This window comes from Nematolebias whitei, chromosome 2, assembly GCF_014905685.2.
Source record: "Nematolebias whitei isolate Nwh7 chromosome 2, NemWhi1, whole genome shotgun sequence".
NCBI lineage: Eukaryota > Metazoa > Chordata > Actinopteri > Cyprinodontiformes > Rivulidae > Nematolebias > Nematolebias whitei.
Window position 1 is genome coordinate 37,358,648 of NC_056499.1, and position 9,614 is coordinate 37,368,261.

Sequence of the window (9,614 nt, forward strand, 5' to 3'; positions counted from 1 at the left end):
ATACATATATACACACACACATACATACATATATACACACACACATATATACACACACACACATATATACACACACACACATATATATATAATATATATATATATATATATGTATGTATGCATGTATGTATGTATGCATGTTTTTTCAAGAACCACTGTTTAATTATCGACAGGCATTTGAGCAGAGTTGTTTTCTTCTTTTTTTTTTTTTTTACCCAGAGACATTGGGACCACCTCAGTTAAGCAGGAGGTCTCACATCAAGACTGATTGAGATAGACTGTTGTTTAGACTAACGGAAAAATGTGGATACAAGATGTTCAAACATCACTGAAGACTGTTTGACTGACAACATTTTTATGTAGTGCTTTTTGATTGCAGATAGCTAGAAGGCATTTTAAACATCAGGTTTAAAACTCAAACTGGATAACTTCCACACTAAATACATTCTACTCAGAGAACCACTTTCCATAGTCATGACATTAATCTGCTAATAACCTTTAAAAATAATGTTAGGTTCCATAATACTTCAACATCAGCTATAAAAGTAAAAGATAAGGAAAAGCTTAACATATGACTCTCCTGTACCTTTAATGATTAGACATGAAGACTTGTTGATGGGATATAAATCTTTTTGTAATCCAGTGGTTACCAGATGTGTTCAGGACGTTTTGCTCTGATACAATCCATCTCCGGGGCCCCACTCTGGAGCCAGGCCAGGAGGTGGGGCAAGTGGGCGAGCGCCTGGTAGCCGAGCTTTTACCCATGGAGCTTGGCCGGGCACAGCCCGAAGAGGAGACATGGGTCCCCCTTCCCATGGGCTCACTATCCGTCAGGTGCAATGTGGGATGGATGGTGGCCGAAGGCGGGGACCCTGGCAGTCTGATCCTCGGCTACAGAAGCTGGCTATTGAGACGTGGAATGTCACCTCATTGGTGGGGAAGGAGCCTGAGCTGATGTGTGAGGTTGAGATGTTCCGGCTAGAAATAGTCGGACTCACCTCCATGGCTCTGGCTCTGGAACCAGTTTCCTTGAGAGGGGTTGGACACTCTTCCACTCTGGAGTTGCCCCTGGTGAGAGGTGCTGAGCAGGAGTGAGCACACTTATTGCCCCCCATCTTGGTGCCTGTGTGCTGGAGTTCACTCCGGTGAATGAGAGGGTAGCCTCCCTCCGCATATGTGTGGGGGGGATGGGTTCTGACTGTCGTTTGTGCTTATGCACCAAACGGCAGTTCAGATTATCCACCCTTTTTGGAGTCCTTGGAGGGGTTACTGGAAAGTGCACCTCCTGGGGGACTCCCTTGTTCTGCTGGAGGACTTCAATGTTCACGTGGGCAATGAGTGAGACCTGGAGGGGTGTGGTTGGGAGGAACAGCCCCCCGATCTGAACTGGAGTGGTGTTCTGTTGTTGGACATAAAATTTTAAATTCATGACTTTACAAACTGGGTTCCACGGTGGCGCAGTTGGTAGAGCCGCCGCCTCTCAGCAAGCAGGTCACTGGCTCAAATCCCAGCTGGGGAAGCTTTCTGGGTGGAGTTTACATGTTCTCCTCCGTGCATGTAGGGGTGCACCGATTTCAATTTTCTGGCCGATCACCAATCACCGATTTCTAAAAAGTCTGACCTGCTGATTCCGATTATGGCCGATATCAATTTTGTTTAATAAGCGACACTGTCAGGTGTTATAAGGTCACAATGCACCTTCAGTTTTCCAATATTATTTTATTGAAAAACAATATCCTAGAAACAATTGTAAAGACGCTCTTACCTGCTGTGCTGTATTGCTCGATGTATCACAACTGTATCCAGTCCTTTATCTGTATCTGCTTGGCTTTTGGATCCACTTGCCTTTTGGTATCAACAAGTACAGAGTGAACTAAGTCAGAGAATGTATTTAAGTTTTTTGTGTATAGGACATGAACTAACAGGGAGCTGCTGGTGTGTATGTCCCACCTGATGACAAGATCACCAAGTAAACTGGAACGGCAGAAGAAAATAATAATAACTCCATAAAAGGACTTCCAGGAAATGAAGACATCAGTTTGAACTAGTTTAGACAAAAAACTTAAGAATGTGTGACATATCTCTGGGTGGAGCTTTTGTGTTTAAATACAGGAGATGCTGAAGCTCCAGTCAGACGTGTCTTGGGTTTTTGCTGTGTCTCTGTTGGTTTGGGGTAAGAGCGTCTCCTTTCAGCTGAAAGCTTTAATAAATGTTGGTAATACTTTTTAACTTGAATCTCTCCGATTGATTATTGTGTCTTTTCTCCATGTATCTCTGAACCAATGAGAGGAACAGGTGAATAGGCTGAAAAGTCTGAGTTGTTGTGTTAATTTTCCTCGACACAATACAAACTTGTTGTAACTGCCCATGAGGTAGTGCTCTGAAATATAAATGAAGTTCAGACAATTGTTGTTAAAAACAAACAAAAAAAAAACTGGTAAAATTAGTTTCTTATGCAAGTATCGGCCAATTTCCGTTTTCCCAAAATTAAGGAAATCTGGGCTGATAAATCAGTGTCCCTGCGTGAGTTTTCCAGATACTCCCGTTTCCTCCCACAGACCAAAAACATGCATGTTAGGCTGAGGCCCTATTTACACGGACATGATGGGGGAAACGTAGGGTTTTTGGTATGTTAATTAGAGGAAAAGATTTGCGTTGACACGGTCGCATTTTGGGTTTACATGCATCTGGAGGATTCCCCCCCCGCCCTCCCGAATCCGCTGTAGTTACCATGCCGGGTCATTAGATGGCGCTGTGAATTTTGTACCTTCACCTAATGCGCATGCATGCTCCTCGGCACGTTGTTTTCCTCTGTGCTAACCAGCTAACAACAACGTAACAAGTTAAATGGGATTTACCTGTATAAATAAAGGTTGATTGATTAAAGCTGGATTTTGGATAAGAGTCGACAGATTTGATGCCAAGTGGGACTGCTTCATCTAACAGCTCCACACCGGTCACTGGGTGGACCAGAACCGAGACAATGTCGGACTTTACTCCGTGATAATCAGTAGCTGTTTTACAGCAGGTAAATCAACGTTCTTAATAATGTTTGCTTGTGCTTACTTCGGTTACAAAACAACCAACTAAGTTTTTATTTCTTCCTGAAAGAAGAAGAAGCAGTCATTCCACCAGGCGGACCGGTTCTGAACGAGGCTCAGATGCAGGGCAGGAGGACGTTGAAGAGAGATGTGGATTAACTACTTATATTAAATTCCCCTCATTTCTTTTATTCAATCCATTCAAGTTCAGTTAACGTGTTTTAATAGTGTGTTCAGTATAATTATCAGTGTTTGTGTGACATACAGTTTGTGGTGTTGAATAAATAAATAAAAATTAAACCTGATGTCTTCATTTTCAACTTTAGTAACATGCAATATGTTTAGCATCATTTTAAATTTGAATTGCATAATGTCCAGATAGCTTCATTTATCTCAGAGCTTCATTATATCTCGCACTAACATAAATAGTGTTTATTATTTTTAAACTTGTTATTTAGCACATTTAGTATGTTATAGTGCAGCGTGACGTGTGCCTCGTTCTATAAACAGCGACATTAGAACTGGATCAGATTGTCTCTTCCAACACAGATGTCGGTCACAGCACCTGGAATCTGACGTAGATTAACTACGAGATTAAAATATATTCCATCAGTCGAGGTTCTGAAAGCACTATCCGCCGCCATGTTGATAGAAATATAGCGTCGGTCCACGCGTGCGTGTGCACATGTGGTTTAACACAAAGCCTCAGCGGGAGATGTTTACATTATCAGCGGGGGGTCAGCGAAAAACCTCCACTCTGGAAGGTGGTTCAGAAACCTCTGGATTCAAAGAGGGGGGCCACTGGTATCGTGTAAATGATCAGCAGATACGCAGAGAGAAAGCTGTGGATGCACTCAATACGCGCCGTGTAAACGGCCTTTGAGTGATAACTCTAAATTGTCCTTAGCCAAAAACGATGAAGTGGTTAAAGATAATTGATAAACTTTACAAACCACCACAATAAAAGTAAACATTTTATTAAAAAGACAGCTCACTACCTAACAACGATGCTCTTTGTGTTTGAGCTCTTAATTAGATGAGGACATGGTAATGACTTGTGTTCAGTTTCATTTTAAAATAGACAAATGAAAACTAAAATACCATTTTGTACTGTGCTATAGAACAACACTATTTTATCCATTAAATATAAAATAAAAACCCTATACAAAAGTTCAAGTTCTGAAATAACTCTTTCCTTAAGATGGACAACAACAAAAAAAATCATTACAAAACCCTAAACTCATCAGTTTACATTTAATACAACAACAACAACAACAACAACAACATCGGTGTCATACAATGTTACGTTTTACAAGCTATTTATTACAAGTTGTCATAGATTTTGAGTACTTAATGAAATTTTGACGAGAATTATTTTCACAAGATAAAACCATTTTGTCCATGAGTGACCCTGATCTGGGGGTGTTCACTTGATGGTCCCCTGTTCACCCCTGCGCTCCACTGGATGGGGTCAGTGTGCTGCCTGAGCCCTCTTTAAAACTATTACTGGATCTCAAGACAAAACTACATTCATGGTAAAAATTGCTGCTCATCTCAGTTTTTTAGGCCAGCAGTTTTTCATCAAGTCTATTCAATTGAGTGATCCTTGAAAATACGGTGCACAAGCATTGTGTTCATTTTCACTCCAGTAATGCAGCTCATTCTAGAGCCAGGATTTGACATTAAGGAGGAAAGCAGATGCTGGGGATGAATGGAGATGAGATGGAGACAATCCAGAGTGAAATGAGCTGTGAAACCACAGACTTGTAACCATGATTCCAATGACGATGGACTAGCTATCTGTTAATGAGAATGGACTGAGCAATTTCCTGCTTTGTGCCGAGTATTGTTGTTAACGGCATTCATCTTAAATGACTATTTTTCAAGAGAAGTGTTTTGGTGATTGTCACAATGTAAAAAGTACAATGGGGCGAGTGGGAGAATTTTGAACTCTCTTTTATCCGATATAAAAATCAAACAAACATCACAGCAATAAAGCACTAAGTGCTTCAAACATACATCCTGCATCTTTGAAGTTCGAGTGATGAAGCCTGAACTAAGACTTCTGGTGTTCAACTGAGCTCATCCACTGGTGCAAAGTACCAGTTTAATGCTGCCAGTTAATAAGCAGCTTACACTGAAGCTTAGAGATGTCTTAGCACATGAAAAAGACATATGTAGTGTGTGTGTGTGTGTAGATAAGTACTGTGGGTGCCTTTTATGGTTTTGAATTTGATTATGATACTGTGATTGACGACAAGGCAACAAATGAGAGGGGGAAAAAAATCATTTTTATTACACGATATGCAATAAAACAAACTTAGGATGCTTTCTTTTCCACTTTATGTTGGGTTTAGTTTACTACAATTAAATATAAAGAAAATTATAAAAAGCATTAACTGTTAACAACTTATCTTTCTTTTTGTTTTACTGTAATTGAGCTTCTGAGCATTAAAATTTAATTAAATGAAATACGCAACTGGTAAAATATTGTGAAGTAAAAAAGAGTTGTTAAATAACTAAACATGTTTTAAAACTAAAGGATACGACTGTGTATTAATTAAAAAAAACAGTTTGTATTAATAAAGGCATTTTAAGTAATTTAATTAAATAATCTTCATTTTGTAGGTTCAACTTTGCTCAAAACAGTATCTCATGTCACCTTTTCACTAAATACTACAACAGAAGCAGCTTTTTTGGATCTAACAAAGTAAAGTCAGGTCCTCTGGACGGATTATTCTTGAAACGTTTCATATTTTATCCAGAAGACTCCGTCAGTCGAGCAGCTGCAATAAACTCGTTTTTAAACGGCATCTTCTCGTAGTGGATCAACCAGTTTGCTGGTGACAGCCAAAACTAGATGTTCACGCGATAAAGCAGGACCATCAGCCCAACGACTGAACGTTAATGCCCCGACTACGACTCTATAGTCACTCCTCGACTGACAGAGCCTTTTGGATAAATACGAAATGTTTCAACAAGAAGAATCCATCCAGAGGACCTCACTTTACTTTGTTAGATTTTTTTTTTTTACCTGGATTATTGAGCATGCACCAGGATATTTCTTGGTTGTTTGATGCAGACGAAAATGACTTTAGCCTTGATCCCGCACTCCCAACCCCTTCAAAATGATGCATCAGACACGCTGGTTGTAAATGTGTTGCTGCTTATTAAAACATCTAACAAAATTCAAACAGTGTTGTTATCCTGAAGAAGTTGCATCTAGTTATACCCAAACAAGATATTGATGTTTAAACCTGCAAACAACATAAAACCAGCTTTACCTGTGTTCTTTTTAAGGACCGACAGATGGTCAGCTACCAGATCTTCAACACTACAAGCCGACACATAAATCTGCACCACACACAATCATACTGCTTTGTTCAGAGGCAGCCAGTAAGTGAATAAACTGCTTTGAGGTTAATGCCTCAGTGTGCTCTACCATGGAGGATTAAGCAAGTCATTACCGTAAAGCTTACAGCTGAGGTCTGCTGGGAGATTAAGACAACTATGACTCGAATGAGAGGACACAAAAGAAAAATAAATGGATTGTTTGAGGCAGGTCAAGCCAGGTGCTTAAAAACATAAGAAGTGTGTATTTATGTGTGGCTGAGCTCAAAGGAGTAAACACTGGAAACAGTCATGCTGCGTTAGGGTTTAGTGCTTCATGGTATCACTACTGCAACAGGAATCTAGACCATGTAAACACGGCTACTTCAAACAAAATATGACCAAGAGCATCTCTTACAGATTAGGGATGGGATTGTTCATTGGAGTTTACTGACAATTTATGTGACAAAAATGTAAATATTTATTTCAAATATAAATTTTTATAATTATTTTAAGATACTACAGAACCCAATGCCCAAATCACACCATTCCTCATGTTCTTTGCAGTTTGAGGATGTGACTATATCTGCAGATTTTTCAACGTTATCTTGACTGGTCAGAGAGGAGCAAGCTAAAAAAAAAAAAACCTTTGAAACCTTGAAGACATCTTGAGCAGATACCATTCCAAACTTGCGGGGTTCTTCGTGCACATAAAAAAGACCATTATGTGGTACTATCAAACTGACTAGACATTTTCTCTTTCTTTATTAAACATCTCTCTCTGAGATTTCATTGGCTTTTAACTAGGAATGTGTGATAAAACGGTATACGGTAGAAACGATAGAAATTTAGCCTACGATAGAGATCCGTCTTCTAATGGCTAACCACAGTAATGCTGTGTCTCAAGTAAAATCAGAGCCGTCAGTTTAATCGTTAATTTTTTTGTTAAAAACTGTGCGCAAATGGCGTTAAAATCTTTTCTTTGAGAGCTGAGTAGCGAAGCTACAAGCTAACTACGGCCGGCTTGCCGTAGTGTTGCTGTATTCTGACGCATGTGCAAAACACTGTGTTCAGTCGAAAGTTGTTTTTTGTTTTTTTTCCGTTGAAAGTTAAAGTAAGCGTTGGTCAGCTTTAGAGAAACCTGCTCTCTGATCTGTGAAAAGAACGCTGTGTTGTGTGATTTTACTGACAGACGCTCGGGTCAAAACCACAGATTCATTTTGTGTCAGCTCTCCATTAAAGCAGAAGGAGGCGCCCACTAGAGGGTTGGAGGGTGAAGTGTTTCAGTGTAACATTCTGCTCTGTTCCTGTTCATTTCTTAAGACTGGAAACTGTTAAGAGTTAACAACATATTCTTTTGTTTAAAACGTGGCTAAAACTACATTTTATATATTTTGCACTGTTTTGCACTACAAGAAAGAAGCCTAATACTTGATTTGTTAATCATTTAAAAACTCTCTGGACCTAGTAGTGGAATGTTCTTAATTCAAAATATATGATGGCACAAGAACACCCTATGCTTTTTTAAAGCAAATTTTATACCAAAAACATATTGCGATATATATTGTTATCGCCACCCTTCACAATACATATCGTGATATGAATTTTATGCCATATCGCACATTCCTACTTTTAACCCAGAGTGAGTTAGCATCTGTGTCTTAATGTTCTATTCATTTACTTATGATGTTCTGATTATTTTTTTTAAATATATATTTAGGTGTTTTTATTGTTTTACTGTTTTTTGTTTGTTTTAATTTTGTACAGCACTTCGGACAGCTGCTTGTTGTATTTTAAGTGCTTTAGAAATAAATTGGTATGGTATGGTAATGTCTCTTCTTTCTGGGATCTGTCTCAATTTACAACTAGAATATAGCTCAAGAGCCTAACTGTGAGTGTAGACAAATGTGACTGCGATGAAACATGCAACCAAAAATATAACAGAATAAATTAACCCCATTATATTGTCATTATCAAACCAAATTGTACTACAGTATCATATTTCTGCCAAATATTCTCACTAAACTCCGCACAACTAAAAGGAGCTATTTGATAAATACATAAACAGACACCCCGAATGAAAGTTTAACAAAGCGAATGTATAACAAAACAGCCTTAGACATCATCAGTGGTATAAAATATGGTTATTATCTGTAACAAATAATAATGATGCAGAAATTTGCTTTAGTCTCCACAAACAGACACCCAGTTACTTGGGCTATACAAGCCAATACACACAATCCTAGTTGGGAGCCTTTGCCTTCCTAATACAATCAAAGCTAAGGTAATTCATAGACAAAAGAAAGCAGCGCTTAAGTCTAAATATATGTTCAAGAATTTCATCATACAAGTAAAAGCAGGCCATTTTTCACAGTAGATGTTAAAGTAGAATAGCCAAGAGTTCATTTGTTTAATGAAGTCCAGAAAAAAAAACTGCATGCCTGTAAGACTGCAGCAGACAAAGTGTGCTACTTCATTAAAATGACAAACACGGTCAAAGTTACAAGGTCACAGTCAAGACGTTTGCATTACAGACAGCATTGTTTCCACTACCATTACTCAAGGAGGACACCCTGCCCTGTCAACTGAATCGAGCACCCCATCTAACAATCCCCCACGCAGCTCTGCCCCTAGCAGAGATTGTAGCAGCTCAGCTCAGACGCCAAACCGCGACAACCGCGTGCAACAATAACATTGCCACAAACTAAAAGCCCCCCCCCCAGACGTCAATAAATACAGAGGAGATGAGCGCCCTCCCAAGGCAAGTAACCTAGGGGAAACACTGGATTTGTTTTCAGTTATTGGTACTTGAGGAACTTAAAGACATCGTACTCTGAAATTTGACAATACTGAGTGGGTAGCCACTTACCTCCTCTGATTCTTTCACACAGAAACAAAGACCTCGCTCAACATCTCATCCACCTTCCCCTCTAAACTCCGTCCACCGCCCAATCCTTTGATTTGGTCTGCTTGCAGATTCCCCAGTACCTAAACAGAATAAAGTACAAAGGTAATTATTATACTGAAAAATTACACCGCATCCTTATGCAACTGTGTTAGCACAAGGATGCTCTTTATAATCTACATTACATCAAAAGGCTATCTTTGGGCATACTTGAAGAAAATAACAAAAATATATTCAATTCCATTCACAAACTGTTTTGCTTATTACTAAACAGCTCTGACCAGTCACCATTGTGTGTGTGTGTGTGTGTGTGTGTGTGTGTGTGTGTGTGTGTGTGT

The 9,614-nt window shown here is 39.2% G+C and overlaps 1 protein-coding gene across 1 annotated transcript in view; it reads right to left on the reverse strand.

The window, feature by feature from the left end:
* Positions 1-9,614, reverse strand: part of LOC119426800 (D-glucuronyl C5-epimerase B) — a 92,068-nt gene that overhangs the window by 10,764 nt on the left and 71,690 nt on the right. The window contains exon 2 of the mRNA XM_037694384.1: positions 9,241-9,359. The gene's annotated coding sequence lies outside the window, so the exon portion shown is untranslated. The remainder of the gene's footprint in view (positions 1-9,240; positions 9,360-9,614) is intronic.